Raw genomic sequence first — 12,503 nt, 5'->3', positions numbered from 1 at the left:
GGAGGCCAGAGGTTTGGGTACCCGGGCAGGTCGCGCCTCCTTGAACCCCCATACTCGGGTTGCAAAAGAAGGCGGCATCGAGTCGGTTTATTTCCCTTCGCTAAGCAGCATATCCTCTTCACGCCGGCACGGGCATCGGCTTGATGGTTCATCGGGCGACCAGGATTCAGGCTAGGCACCCTGTCACAGCTCTGCTCCCGGGCACCGAGGCCCTTCTCCCGCGGGCAGGGCCGGCAGGTGCAGCGCCGGGACGCGCGCCTCCTCCGGCCGCGCACTGAGCATGCCCAGTCCCCTGCGCGCCTCCCCCCGCCCCCCCCGCACCCCCGCGTCTTCCTCACGCGTCTCCCCCTCCTCTGGGGCTGGGGAGCCGGCAGCCTGAATTCCGCGGCGCCGGGTTTTTTGAGCAGCCGCGAGCGTGAGGAGGGAGGGGAGCGCGGCACTAGGCAGAGCACTGGGTTCAACACCGGGATTGGTCGCAAGTAGGAAGCTTTCGCCACTACTCTGGGACCCTCGGTCTGTGCCGGCGCCGCACCCGAAGCTGAGGCGAGAGCCGCGCTCAGGTGCTCAGGTAAGTGCAGCGCGCGAGCTGCCCGGGTCCCTCTCCAGCCTGGGTGCGTGCTGCCCTGGGCACCTCGAATTCGGAGAAAGAGCACGGGTCTCGGAGGCTGCCCAGTGAAGAGGGGGTTCTTCGGGGGCGTCCCCTCCCGCAGGGCTGGACAGGGGCTATGGGCCGAACCGCCGTGGGCCCGGTCACCCTGCGGGGTCGGGGCACCCGGCACCGTGCGCCCTGAACCCGGGAGGAGCCCGGGCACCGACGCCACCACGCAGTCACCTCACGGCAACCCTTGTTTTTAGTCAGAAAATAAGTTTTTTGCGCCGGAAGGCTGCCCGGAAAGAGGGAACCTAGAGACGGTAATGCTTCAGGAACCCTTAAAATCAGCTCCTGCAACTGGTTTCAGGCTGTCGTCCCCTTTCCGCGCGCCTTCGCTGCTGGCGCGCGGTTCTCGGCGGGAGAGTTTCCCTCAGATGCTCCCCGGGGCTCCGAGCGCCCAGCTGCAGCCGCAGTGGAGGAAGGCGAACTTGGGCTGAGATGTGAAGGGACTTGGGACTGAAAAGGCAAGATCCCGTAGCCGCGGTTGAAGAAGTCTTGTTAGAAAGGACATTGGGTTTTTTTTTTGGGGGGGGGGGTTGGGGGGGCCACTGTGCGCCAGACTCAGTGTTGAGCACTGGAACGAACCACATCCACCGGGTCCCCGCTGTTGTGGAACCTAGCTGATGTACCCAGACTCTGCGGGAGCTTGTGGGTGAGGCGTTCATTTACCTGCAACTTCAGGGGGATTCGCAGTTCCTTTTGAAAGGCGAAGGCAACCCCCTGTTTTCTTCCCCGGAGCCAGACATCAGCGAGATGTGCGCCGGGCACCCTGCAGACACCAGCCGGCTCGGCTCTCCTTTTGAAACGGAGGGCTCGAGCCCTGCGTGCATTTCTTTTCCTTGTGCTTCGCGAATATATTTCATTGCTTATGAAAGATGTGGAGGTGAGGTTTAGGAGGACGTGGGCTCTTGAATCTCTCAGAACCAGTCAGGGCGTCTGATACATGAAAACATTTTGCAGCACAGCGGAGCTCCTACAAGGAGAAGGCTTCGCTCAACGCGAAGCTTAGGAGGTTGGTGGTTGGCTGGGGTCTCCAGATTTGGAGCGAAGAGGCTTGTAGGGGTGGTCTTAGGGCGAGTCAGTGTGGCAGCTCACCCTGGGTGGGTGGTCTGCGTTGGACGTGTGGGTGAATCTTGGGTTGTGTTGAAGGGTTGTTTGCATAGAGGAGCTCCTGGGAGGAATGCTAGGCTCCCGGAACTTTTTCTAGTTTTCTTACTGGAATCAACATAGAGGCGTCAGAATAACAGCGTCCTTTAATTGCATGGGAAGCTCCTGCAGTTTACTGTGAAGTGGATATTTCATGTAATAATTCCATTTTTGTTTGGAATGTACATTTATTTTGTGCTTTCAAGTTTATGGTTTAAGTCCTTTAGTCCAGCTGATTAGGAAGTTTTTTTTTTTTTTTTTCTCTGCCTCTGCCCAAGTGAGTGGAAAAGAATGTTGTGTCATGGGGGTAGACACCTTGAGATAGTTTTGATGGCTTAATGAGAAAACTCACGTTTCACCCATAACTTTATTCTTCCTGCCTTGTGTGAATCAACACAAGAGGTGATGAAAGTATAAGATTGCTGCTAAAGATCAAAAGTAAAGTTCCATGGGGATATTATTTTTTTTTGCCACCTAAAAAATTGCTATTGATTTTGTTTATTTGTTTAAACTGGCTTCAGCTGCTCTGGCTTGATGAGGTGGGATCATGATGGTAAGCCTCTTATTTATCAGAGTGGACCCTCCAAGTTTGCTGGTTAGCATGAAAAACTGACCTTTTAAAATTAGGGGCTGAGATGGTAGGAGGAGTGACCTGTTGTTTAAGGGTGCAGATCAGAGCCACTTGGAAATTACAAAGAAAGCAGGTTTCCTTGTTTGCAGCCTTTTTATAAACACTTTTCACTTCCTTTAACCTGGAGGAATTTTTCTCCTCCAATCAGTTTGTTGCCCCCTTCCCTAGTCATTTCGTATTGGTAGGTTATATGATAGGAACAGCAAAATATTTCTTAGATGAATGACACAGTTTCTCAATCAGCAAAGTAGACTGCATTGTACAGTAAAAATATGTGCAGTGGCATCGGTGCATTCACTAACATAAAAAAATAAATAACTGGGATGTCTGTGGCCAAAATAAATGTGGGTTTAGAAAATACATTATGCTAGTTGATATTTTTCCGGTAAAAATTAAAGATCTTTTTAAAAAAAGAGTGAACAGAGAACAAGCTTTTCAAATAATGTTGACTTAAAAAAAAAAATCATCCACTTATTTTGCTTAGTTCCTTCTCTTTTTTATTCAGAAGTAGGTTTTAGGATTATTTTTTTCCCACTAAGCACTTTATCTTTTAACTATAGTCTCTCTCTTTTTTTTTTTATCTGAAAGGTACACAGGACATCTGTTACATCAATTTAGGTCTTATAAAATGAAGGTAACCTGGATAAGTAAACTTCTAAGCAGAAGACTCCCCTTTATAGTTCTGACTTTTCCCCTCAAGTTTGTATGGGCATGATTTTAATGCATTGGACTCTTCTTTGTTTTCTTTGAAGACATAGACATAATATACATTTGTTTCAGTCTTTTTTTAAATCCAAATAATTTAATCTTCTATGAAAACATGCTTTTATATGATTTTAATTAATCTGTTTCATAGGGTAAGTGAAAGATGTCTGTATACACAGATATGGAGAGTCTTATTGTTGTCATTTTCCATAGCCCAGTGTATTAAGTCTGGTGAAGGAAACCAGCTTTATTAACTTAGACCTATTGGTCTTCATATTTTTTGATTATGTACTGTCAGAGGATGTTTGACCATAGATCACTAGTTATTTATACATTTCACACATAATACTGTTATGTTGACCTACTGCTTATAAAACATACCCAGAAAGAAACCAAAGGATGAAGAAAGTAAAAAATTAGGAAACAGTTGTTCAGATATTCTTTTTCTGTATCCCAGTGGATTGCTTTGCACAGCCCCTAGGGTGTATGCTTTGGAGATCACTGCTGGTCTGGGATTGTTTCACCTTTTCTCCTTGTCTGTACCTCTGTCATTCATCATCAGTGATACTGCGGCCAGTTGCAGAACTGATAGGAACGTGGAGCTCCTGTAACAGGTGAATTAGGAACCTTGTTTCCCTGCCATGGATTCACATGTGGATGAAATGAGGCATAAGAGACAAATGTGACCTAGGGGTCATCCTAGATCTCCCAAATTAGATATACAGATAAAAAAAGATGAAGTCTTAGTTCAAAGACTAAAGTTCTAGTGGTTAGAAAGTGAGGAAACTAAGGAATGAATAAGTGAAGGAAGGAAGAATCCTTTTTGTGTTGTGGCATTTATTGTGTAGAGGGTGGAAAGCCCATTTACTGTGGAGCAGATTAACCTGGACCTAAATGTAGCCTTTCCACTTATTGCAGTCATGATATTGGACAAGACAATTGAATAACTTCTGTGAACCTCTGTTTCCTTAGCTATAAAATTGGGATGACATTTATTTCAATGCACCATGGTAGGTATTATACACAGGAATATAGATAAAGAGCTTGGCTTTATTAAATTGGGTAGATTATGAATGATAACAATGAAACAAAGTGTACAGCTTTAGATGAAACAAATGTATTTCTCATTCATATAAAGTTTCAAAATGGGTGATCCTGGCAGCATTCCTCCAAGATGTGATAGGAAGATCCAGCCTTAATATGTTCTGTGTCCCTGCCATCTTCAGCATGCTCATCTGTGTTCATCTGTAGGAAGGAGAAAGACTTGCAGGATGTTAACTGCCCAGACGTGGAAGTCATACATATAGCTTTTGCTTTCATTCCGTTGGCCAGAACTCAGTTATATATGTATGTATCTTACTCTAAGGGAGTCTGGGAAATGTAGTTTAGCTATGTTTTCAGGAAGACATAAAAGGTTTGGGGGAACAGCCATCATTGTCTGGCCTCCTGTGATTGCCTGTGATATTTCCCCATGTTCAATGAATGTTACTTCTCTCTTCCCCTTCTCCCTTCCCCCGCCCAACTTCTGGTTTTCTGGCAGAAAAACTGGAATAGATATAAGAAAATGATAGAGACAGCTTACACAGATAGTGTGTATTATTTTTGAGGTCCTTTGCTAAGGTGCTCCCCATAGGGATTATTGTTTTGTCTATTGTATAGTTGAGGAAAACTAGGCTTAGATAAATTAAATCATTTGCCTGGCATAGCCAGCAAGTGACAGAGCTGGGATTTGAACCACATTGTCTGACTCTATAATTGCTTCTCCTGGAAGCTTCACTATTTTTGTTGTTGTTGTTGTTCTTGCTGCAGTGCTTTTCTTATTGTAGCCATTGGACCAACTTTCCTTTTTGTCTGTATAAAAAAGGTGCAGGAAAATTTAAAAAATCCTAATGAAGTTAAAAGACTGCATCTAATTGAAGATATACTGAAGCAGAATTATATATGACATTGGTTTATTTTGAATACCTACCAGCATCAGGAGCAGATAGTTAAAGGAGGACCCCCCCCCATCCCCCATTACAGTGCTTTTTCACTTCTGATAAAAAATTCTAGGATCTGTTTAACCTTTCTTTTAAGCTTTCATTTTGGAAATCCTGGCCTATCACTTTTATGCTGCAGTGTGTGAAGATAAATTCCTGTTCATTTCTTAGCCTAAGCAAATATCCCTATTGATAAGTTCACAACTGAAACATCCTCTCCTACCCTTACCTTTGAGCAAAGGCATTACTGTTCATTAACATCCCCAACTCCCCGAAAGTCTCCTCCTGTTGATTCAGCTTTCCAAAAGTGTTTCAGTATTTCCTGCATGACTGAAAGAACCTCTGTCTCTTATCCTAGAATCCTCTAAACAAAATGCGTCCTCTTGTCATTTTCGTTCTGTTGTCCCACTTATTTTAGAGACTCTGCTTCATCTCTTCTTTCCTATGCAATTGTCTTTTGTCTTTTACAGAACTATCTAGTACACTTACGGCTTCCAGTGGAAATGTGAGGTGGTCATAATGAGAGTGAAATATTTTGCCAGGAGAATTCATTTGTCCACATTATAGACTCATTTTTTCTTCTTGTTCAGTGTGTATTTGTATCATCTTCACAATTAATTAATGAGAAGCCACCCATCTTCTCACCATACAAGGAGGTAGATATACTGTAAACTTATTAATCAACTGTTTCTCAAAAGCCTGTGTTCATTTCCTTCTAATGGTCCCTGAACCTCTTGTCCTAAGAAATTTGATTTATTTTGCTTTTTTCCCCTAAATTTTTCTCCCTTCCAATTCTCCTCACATCCATGCCATCTGTGTGTGTGTGTGTGTATGTGTGTGTATGTGTGTGTTTCAAGGCCCCTCTTGTGATTTAATGGGGTTAGTGAGATGGAGAGGTTTAAACTTGCTTTTGTGCCCACATGGATTGTAGCCCAGCAGGCTCTTCTGTCCATGGGATTTCCCAGGCAAGAATACTGGAGTGGGTTGCCATTTCCTCCTCCTGGGGAACTTCCTGACACAGTGATCGAACCAGCATCTCGTGCATTGGTAAGCATATTTTTTGGATTCTTTACCACTAAGCCAGCAGGGAAGCCTAGCTTACTATCATGTTTTCAGACTCCCAAAGAGCTGAGTCCCAAAGGGACTTGTGAAAAGCTAATTCTAGCTTCTGTGTCAGATAAACTAAATTTTCAGTGACTTGAAAAGTCTTTATACTTCTTTGTCATGTTCAGGACTCACAGCATAGGAGTGGCTTTCCTTGGAGTCATTCAGAGAATCGGGTTCCTTGCCCTTGTGTGGCTTTGTCCTTTCCTGAGTCCTCTTGGTTCAGAAAAGGTATATGGCATGTGAGGAGAAAAATGTCCTGGAAGGTTTGAGACAAGCTTATTTTAGGCCCAACCTGGGAGTGGTTATCATGGCCCCTGCCCACATTCCACTGGGCAGAGCTCCGTCACTTGGCCATTCCTTGTTACAAGGGAAGCTGAGGAGTAGAGTCACACTGAGTGCCCAGGAGGAAAGAAAACATGTCTGAAAACATGTTTAGAAACATGTTTGCCAAATAACTAGGCAGTCTCTGTCACAGCTTTCCAGTGAATGAATGTGGATATGGAGGACCAGCCAGTTCTCATATCCCCCTCTGTAGATGTGCAAAAAGGAGTGTGTGTGTGTTAACCTTGGCCTCTGTTACTGTCCTTTTCTTTGTCTTTGTTAGTTTTAAGACTTTATTTATTTATTTTGTGTCTTTTTTTTTACTGAAATATAATTGCTTTACAAATCAGCTATATATTTACATATATACTCTCCCTCCTTGACCTGCCTCCCACCGTCTGCCCATGCCACCCACCTAGGTCATCACAGAGCACTGAACTGAGCTTCCTGTGTTTTGTAGAGTCTGTCTTACAGAGTGAAGTAAGAACGAGAAAAGCAAATATCGCATATTAAAGTATATATGTGAAATGTAGAAAAATGGTACCGAAGAACCAATATCTGGGGCAGAAATAGAGACAGCAACATAGAGAATGGATATGTGTGGACACAGTGGGAGAAGGAGTGGGTGGGATGAATTGGGAGATTAGGACTGACATAAATACACTGCCATGTGTAAAATAGATCAGTGGGAAGCTGCTGTAAAGACTTTATGTTTTATTTTTCTCTTTTTGTATTAGTTTTGCCATACATCATCATGAATCCACCACAGGTGTACATGTGTTCCCCATCCTGAACCCCCCTCCCACCTCCCTCCCCATCCCATCCCTCTGGGTCATCCCAGTGCACCAGCCTGAGCACCCTGTATCATGCATCAAACCTGGACTGGTGATCTGTTTCACATATAATAATATACATGTTTCAATGCCATTCTCCCAAATCATCCCACCCTCGCCCTCTCCCACAGAGTCCAAAAGACTGTTCTATACATCTGTGTCTCTTTTGCTGTCTCGCATACAGGGTTATCGTTACCATCTTTCTAAATTTCATATATATGCATTAGTATACTGTATTGGTGTTTTTCTTTCTGGCTTACTTCACTCTGTATAATAGGCTCCAGTTTCATCCACCTCATTAGAACTGATTCAAAGACTTTATTTTTTAAAACATTTTTAGGTTTAAAACAAAGTTGAAAGAGACATACAGTGATTCCCATATACCCCCTACTGGAGCACATGCATAGCCTCTTCCATTATCAATGCCATTCACCAGAATGGTGCTTTTTTGAAACCAAGGATAAACCTACATTAACACATCATTATCACCCAAAGTTCTTAGTTTACCTTAGGGTCCCCTCTTGGTACATTCTGTGGGTTTGGGTAGAAGTATAATGACATATATCCATCATTATAATATCATACACAGTATTTTCACTGCCCTAAGAATTCTCTGTTCTCTGGCTGTTTATTTTTTCCCTTGGATCTTCCACCCCTAGAAAACACTGATCTTTTTAATTGTCTCCATAGTTTTACCTTCTCCGAAATGTCACATAGTTGGAATCATACATTTGTAGCCTTTTCTGGTAGATCTCTCTCACTTAATAATATGCATTTAATTTGTGTTCCTCCATGTCTTTTCATGGCCAGCAAGCTCATGTCTTGTTAGTACTGGATAATATTTTATTGTCTGGTACTAGCCCATTCTTAGTGCAAAAGGTCTGGGTGAACTCCATTTTCTTCTTAAGGACTGGAACATGCTCTTTTACTTAAGGAAGAGCCCTGGCTCTCTGTGTCCACAGTAATTGCTTCCAGAATAGGCATTGGGCCTGGTGAGAACCAGTGAGGAGGATGGAGATGTTTTCTAGCTTCTTAGTGACTCCAGCTGGGCTCCATGCATGCCCTGAACCAGTCCCTGTGAACAAGGAGACCAGAACCAGGGGCAGGTCTGTCTGCCACTGCTCCAGCTGTCTTGCTACCAGGGAAGAAAGCCTCGGGCAAGTGGCAGTCATCACATGTCACTTGAGAATGAAAACCAGAGGCAAGACGGAGAGAAACTCAGTCCTCTTATACTGCCTGAGACGATTCATCCAGCTATGTCTCATGTGAGTTTGCCTTCTGATTTTTTAGCTCTTGGAATTCATAAATTACAGTTTGACTTTAGCTAGTTCCGGATCAATTTCTATCACTTGCAGTCAATACTAATTTATTGGATCAAGGAGGCAAGGGACAAAAATCCAGGAATGGAATGTTAGGAAAGTGTGTGTGTGTGTGTGTTTCTGAGCTCATCATATGTGTCACTTTAGTTATGAGCCTAACAACAATTGCACTCCCTCATAATAAATCAGACTTCCAGTCAAGAATCACTTGGCAGTATCCTACCAGGCACAGATATTCGTCACTAAATCATTAAGCCAAGCTCTCATTTCTTCAAAGTCTGTCTCTTTGTAGAGCTGTGAAGGGAGTTGGAAGAAAAATCATGTCCTCAGGCTTGATTCTCTCTTCTGAGACTTACTGTGGTCCTTCCTACGTGATGTTCTTTTTTGCCGATCATATTTCTCCATTGTTTCCCCCTTTAAAGCGCACAGCCTCAGCCGTCCCAGTCTAGTCATCCAGCCTGGACCTTGTCATGTGTTTTTTTATCCTCACCTTTGTTTACACTGCCTCTCAGTCTACCTCTGCTGTCTTTTCTTACCATGTTTATTGTACTTTGCATAATACTTAACTCAAATGTCCCTCTCTTAAGCTTGTTTCCATACTGCTGAGGAGTAAACGATGACTCCCTTCCCTGTACATACGAACTCCTGTTGTATTTATTTTCCCCATTCCACTTCTATAATACCTGTCATGAAAGTAACCAACCAGTTATCATAAGACTGAGGGGTTCCCAAGATGCTGTACATTATCGTTTAAATCAGGAAAGTCTTGGTCAATTGGGACAAGTTCCTTCACGTGTCACTCAGTACCATGTGAGTTTCTTTATTCTATTTTATTCTATTTTTTAACTTTACAATATTGTATACTCAGCCATTAAAAAGAATACATTTGAATCAGTTCTAAAGAGGTGGATGAAACTGGAGCCTATTATACAGAGTGAAGTAAGCCATGTGAGTTTCTTGAGAGGATAAGACTTTGGAGTTTGAAGACTAATTTCTTAGCAGTTCTAAATCCATTTTTGTACTAGCTGTATTATTTGGTGTGATAGCAAATTACCTACTTTCTAGGTTTCTGCTTCATCAGCTATATGATGGGATAATATTTGTTTTGTAGAGTTTGTCAGATAATTAAGTGACATGGTAAATTAAATCACTCAGTTTATTGATGGACATATCTAGAAATTTGGGTTGTTCCTAAAGGTGCAGGAGTTGATGAACATTATGTGGAGTACAGCTTGCAAAGTACTTAACACTTGTAACTAGCGCTTTGAAAAGCCTAGTAAGCTTCTGGTAAACAGTTGTCAGAGCTTCTCAGGTGGCTCAGTGGTAAAGAATCCGCCTACCGATGCAGGAGACACAGGAGACGTAGGCTCGATCCCTGAGTCGGGAAGTAGGAAATGGCAACCCATTCCAATATTCTTATCTGGAAAATTCCATGGACAGAGGAGCCTGGTGGGCTATAGTCTGTGGGGTTACAAAGTGTTGGGCATGACAGTACAAGGGAACACACACATACATACACACACACCCAGAGTTTTGTTTAGTTTTTAAATTGGCTAATCTTACTTGTATTGAAGTATCTCTTGCATAAAACATGATAGGCAACAAAAGTACAATTAAACTCAGATAATATGTGTTCATTAACAGAGCATTAATGATCTTACAGGTGTTTGGGATAAAGGGAGAAATAAGTCAGTGAGAGTGATTAGGAAATATTTGAGAAAGAACTTCTGGTGTTTGAAACTTGAAAAAGCAAGAGTTGGCTGCAAGGTTCATTTGTTTTCTTTTTCTTGTCAGAGGTTTATTTTTCTTTCATATTTAAAGCCAGGATCAATAGTTTTCATGGTTTGGAAAGTGAAAATATTTTCCATGTTTAGGCAGGGTCAGTTTCAGCTCATAATACTTAAAACCCTTATTTTTTTTTTCCATTAATTAAATAAAGGTTGAGCATTTCTGGGAAAAACACTTTGGTTCATGAGAAAGTAAGGGTTAGGAGGGCAGCACTCCTGATTCCATAATTAATTTGAGGTTCTAAAAAAATGCATCCAGGACTCCTCTGTTTTTACTACACTAAAATGACCCTTCTACCTTTGGGCTAAACTTTTGTCTAGAAAATACTTTGCACTTAGCAGAGCTGTACTCATAAAACCTTGACAATTTATGTTGCCTGTGACTTTTAGGTTTGTCATGGAAATGTCCAGTGAGGACCGGTGTCAGCCAGTGTGCTTATGCTGACATGGGTGCAATTTGAAGAAGAAAGTCAAACAATAAAAAAAATAAATGGCATGATTCAAATCCCCGAGTAAGTTTTATAGGGCTTGATTCTAGACACATTGCCATCATTTTGAGTTGCACAAATGTATATTGTCATCTGTATTATGATTGCTCTTCAACTACCAAATACAAATATGAATATTTTTGTCTTTAGTGACTCATTTGAGTAGCTTTTAGCTAGCTATTGATTCTAGATTTCTTGCAGATTAGCAAATTAATTGGGAGTGTAGACAGTACTTTTACTATATTTAATTAGGTGAGTGACATTCTTAAAGAGAGAATATTTTCTTAAGTCATGTTTCTAATTCCTTGTAAAAATTACAGCAAAAACGTGGTTAAGTGGAATTCTTGGAATTTAATAAATGAGGTTCCCTGGTGACTCAAATGGTAAAGGATCTGCATGCAATGCAAGAAACCTGGGCTTGATCCCTGGGTCAGGAAGATCCCCTGGAGAAGGGAATGGCTCCCCACTCCAATATTCTTGCCTGGAGAATCCCATGGACAGAGGAGCCTGGCAGGCTGCAGTCCATGGGGTCTCAAAGAGTCTGACACGACCGAGCCACTAACACTTTCACTTTTCACAAATAACAGTTTGCTTTAATCTACCAATGCTGCTGCTAAGTCGCTTCAGTCGTGTCCGACTCTGTGTGACCCCATAGACGGCAGGCCACCAGGCTCCCCCGTCCCTGAGATTCTCCAGGTAAGAACACTGGAGTGGGTTGCCATTTCCTTCTCCAATGCATGAAAGTGAAAAGTGAAAGTGAAGTCGCTCAGTCATGCCCGAGTCGTAGTGACCCATGGACGGCAGCCCACCAGGCTCCTCCGTCCATGGGATTTTCCAGGCAAGAGTACTGGAGTGGGGTGCCATCGCCTTCTCCGAATCTACCAATAGTGGTTTTTAAAAGGTGGAAATCCAGGTCAACTATATTACTGGTCAACTAAATAGGTGGCTAAGTATGATTTACTTCTTGATGACACGGATCACTGTGCTGAACATAGTCTAGTAGTTTAGGACAGTGATTCACTTTTGAATCAGACCCACCTGGATTTCTTCTGTCACCAGCTGTGTGATCTTGAGCATGTTCTTAACCCTTATAAAATAGTTTTTAAAATCTGCAAAATGAAGTAGATCGTGCCTACCTTGTAGAGATGCTGTGAACATTAAATGATGTGAGTTTAATACTTTAGCAGGTGTGCACAATACTTTCTAAGCACTAAGCAAACTTGCCCTGTTCTATACTATAATCTTGGCAGTTTATACAGAACGTAGTACACACAGCTGCTTTCTGTTTGTTGAAACAACGAATGTTAGACTGGATTGCGCAACAGGATCCCATCAGGGACTGGTGAAACATCAGACCCTATGCCGAGTGGCCTCTGTCTGCTTTCTGCTGCTTTTCAGATGCTCATATATTATATGTTTCCTTGCTTTGGTGAACTACCCATTTCTATGTGCTGTTTCTTCTCACTTGTCTCCTGGAAAAAACAAAAACAAATTTACAAGCCATTCAGACTATATTTAGTAATTTAAATAGTTCT

The 12,503-nt window shown here is 42.6% G+C and overlaps 1 protein-coding gene across 1 annotated transcript in view; it reads left to right on the top strand.

The window, feature by feature from the left end:
* Positions 1 to 433: 433 nt before the first annotated feature.
* Positions 434 to 12,503, top strand: part of CNTN4 (contactin 4) — a 1,031,287-nt gene continuing 1,019,217 nt past the window's right edge. Inside the window, exon 1 of the mRNA XM_055557494.1 lies at positions 434 to 568. The gene's annotated coding sequence lies outside the window, so the exon portion shown is untranslated. The remainder of the gene's footprint in view (positions 569 to 12,503) is intronic.

Source organism: Bubalus kerabau, chromosome 20 (assembly GCF_029407905.1).
Source record: "Bubalus kerabau isolate K-KA32 ecotype Philippines breed swamp buffalo chromosome 20, PCC_UOA_SB_1v2, whole genome shotgun sequence".
Classification (NCBI taxonomy): Eukaryota; Metazoa; Chordata; class Mammalia; order Artiodactyla; family Bovidae; genus Bubalus; species Bubalus kerabau.
Note: the sequence above shows the minus strand (reverse complement) of the source record. Positions and strands in the feature narration are given on the sequence as shown.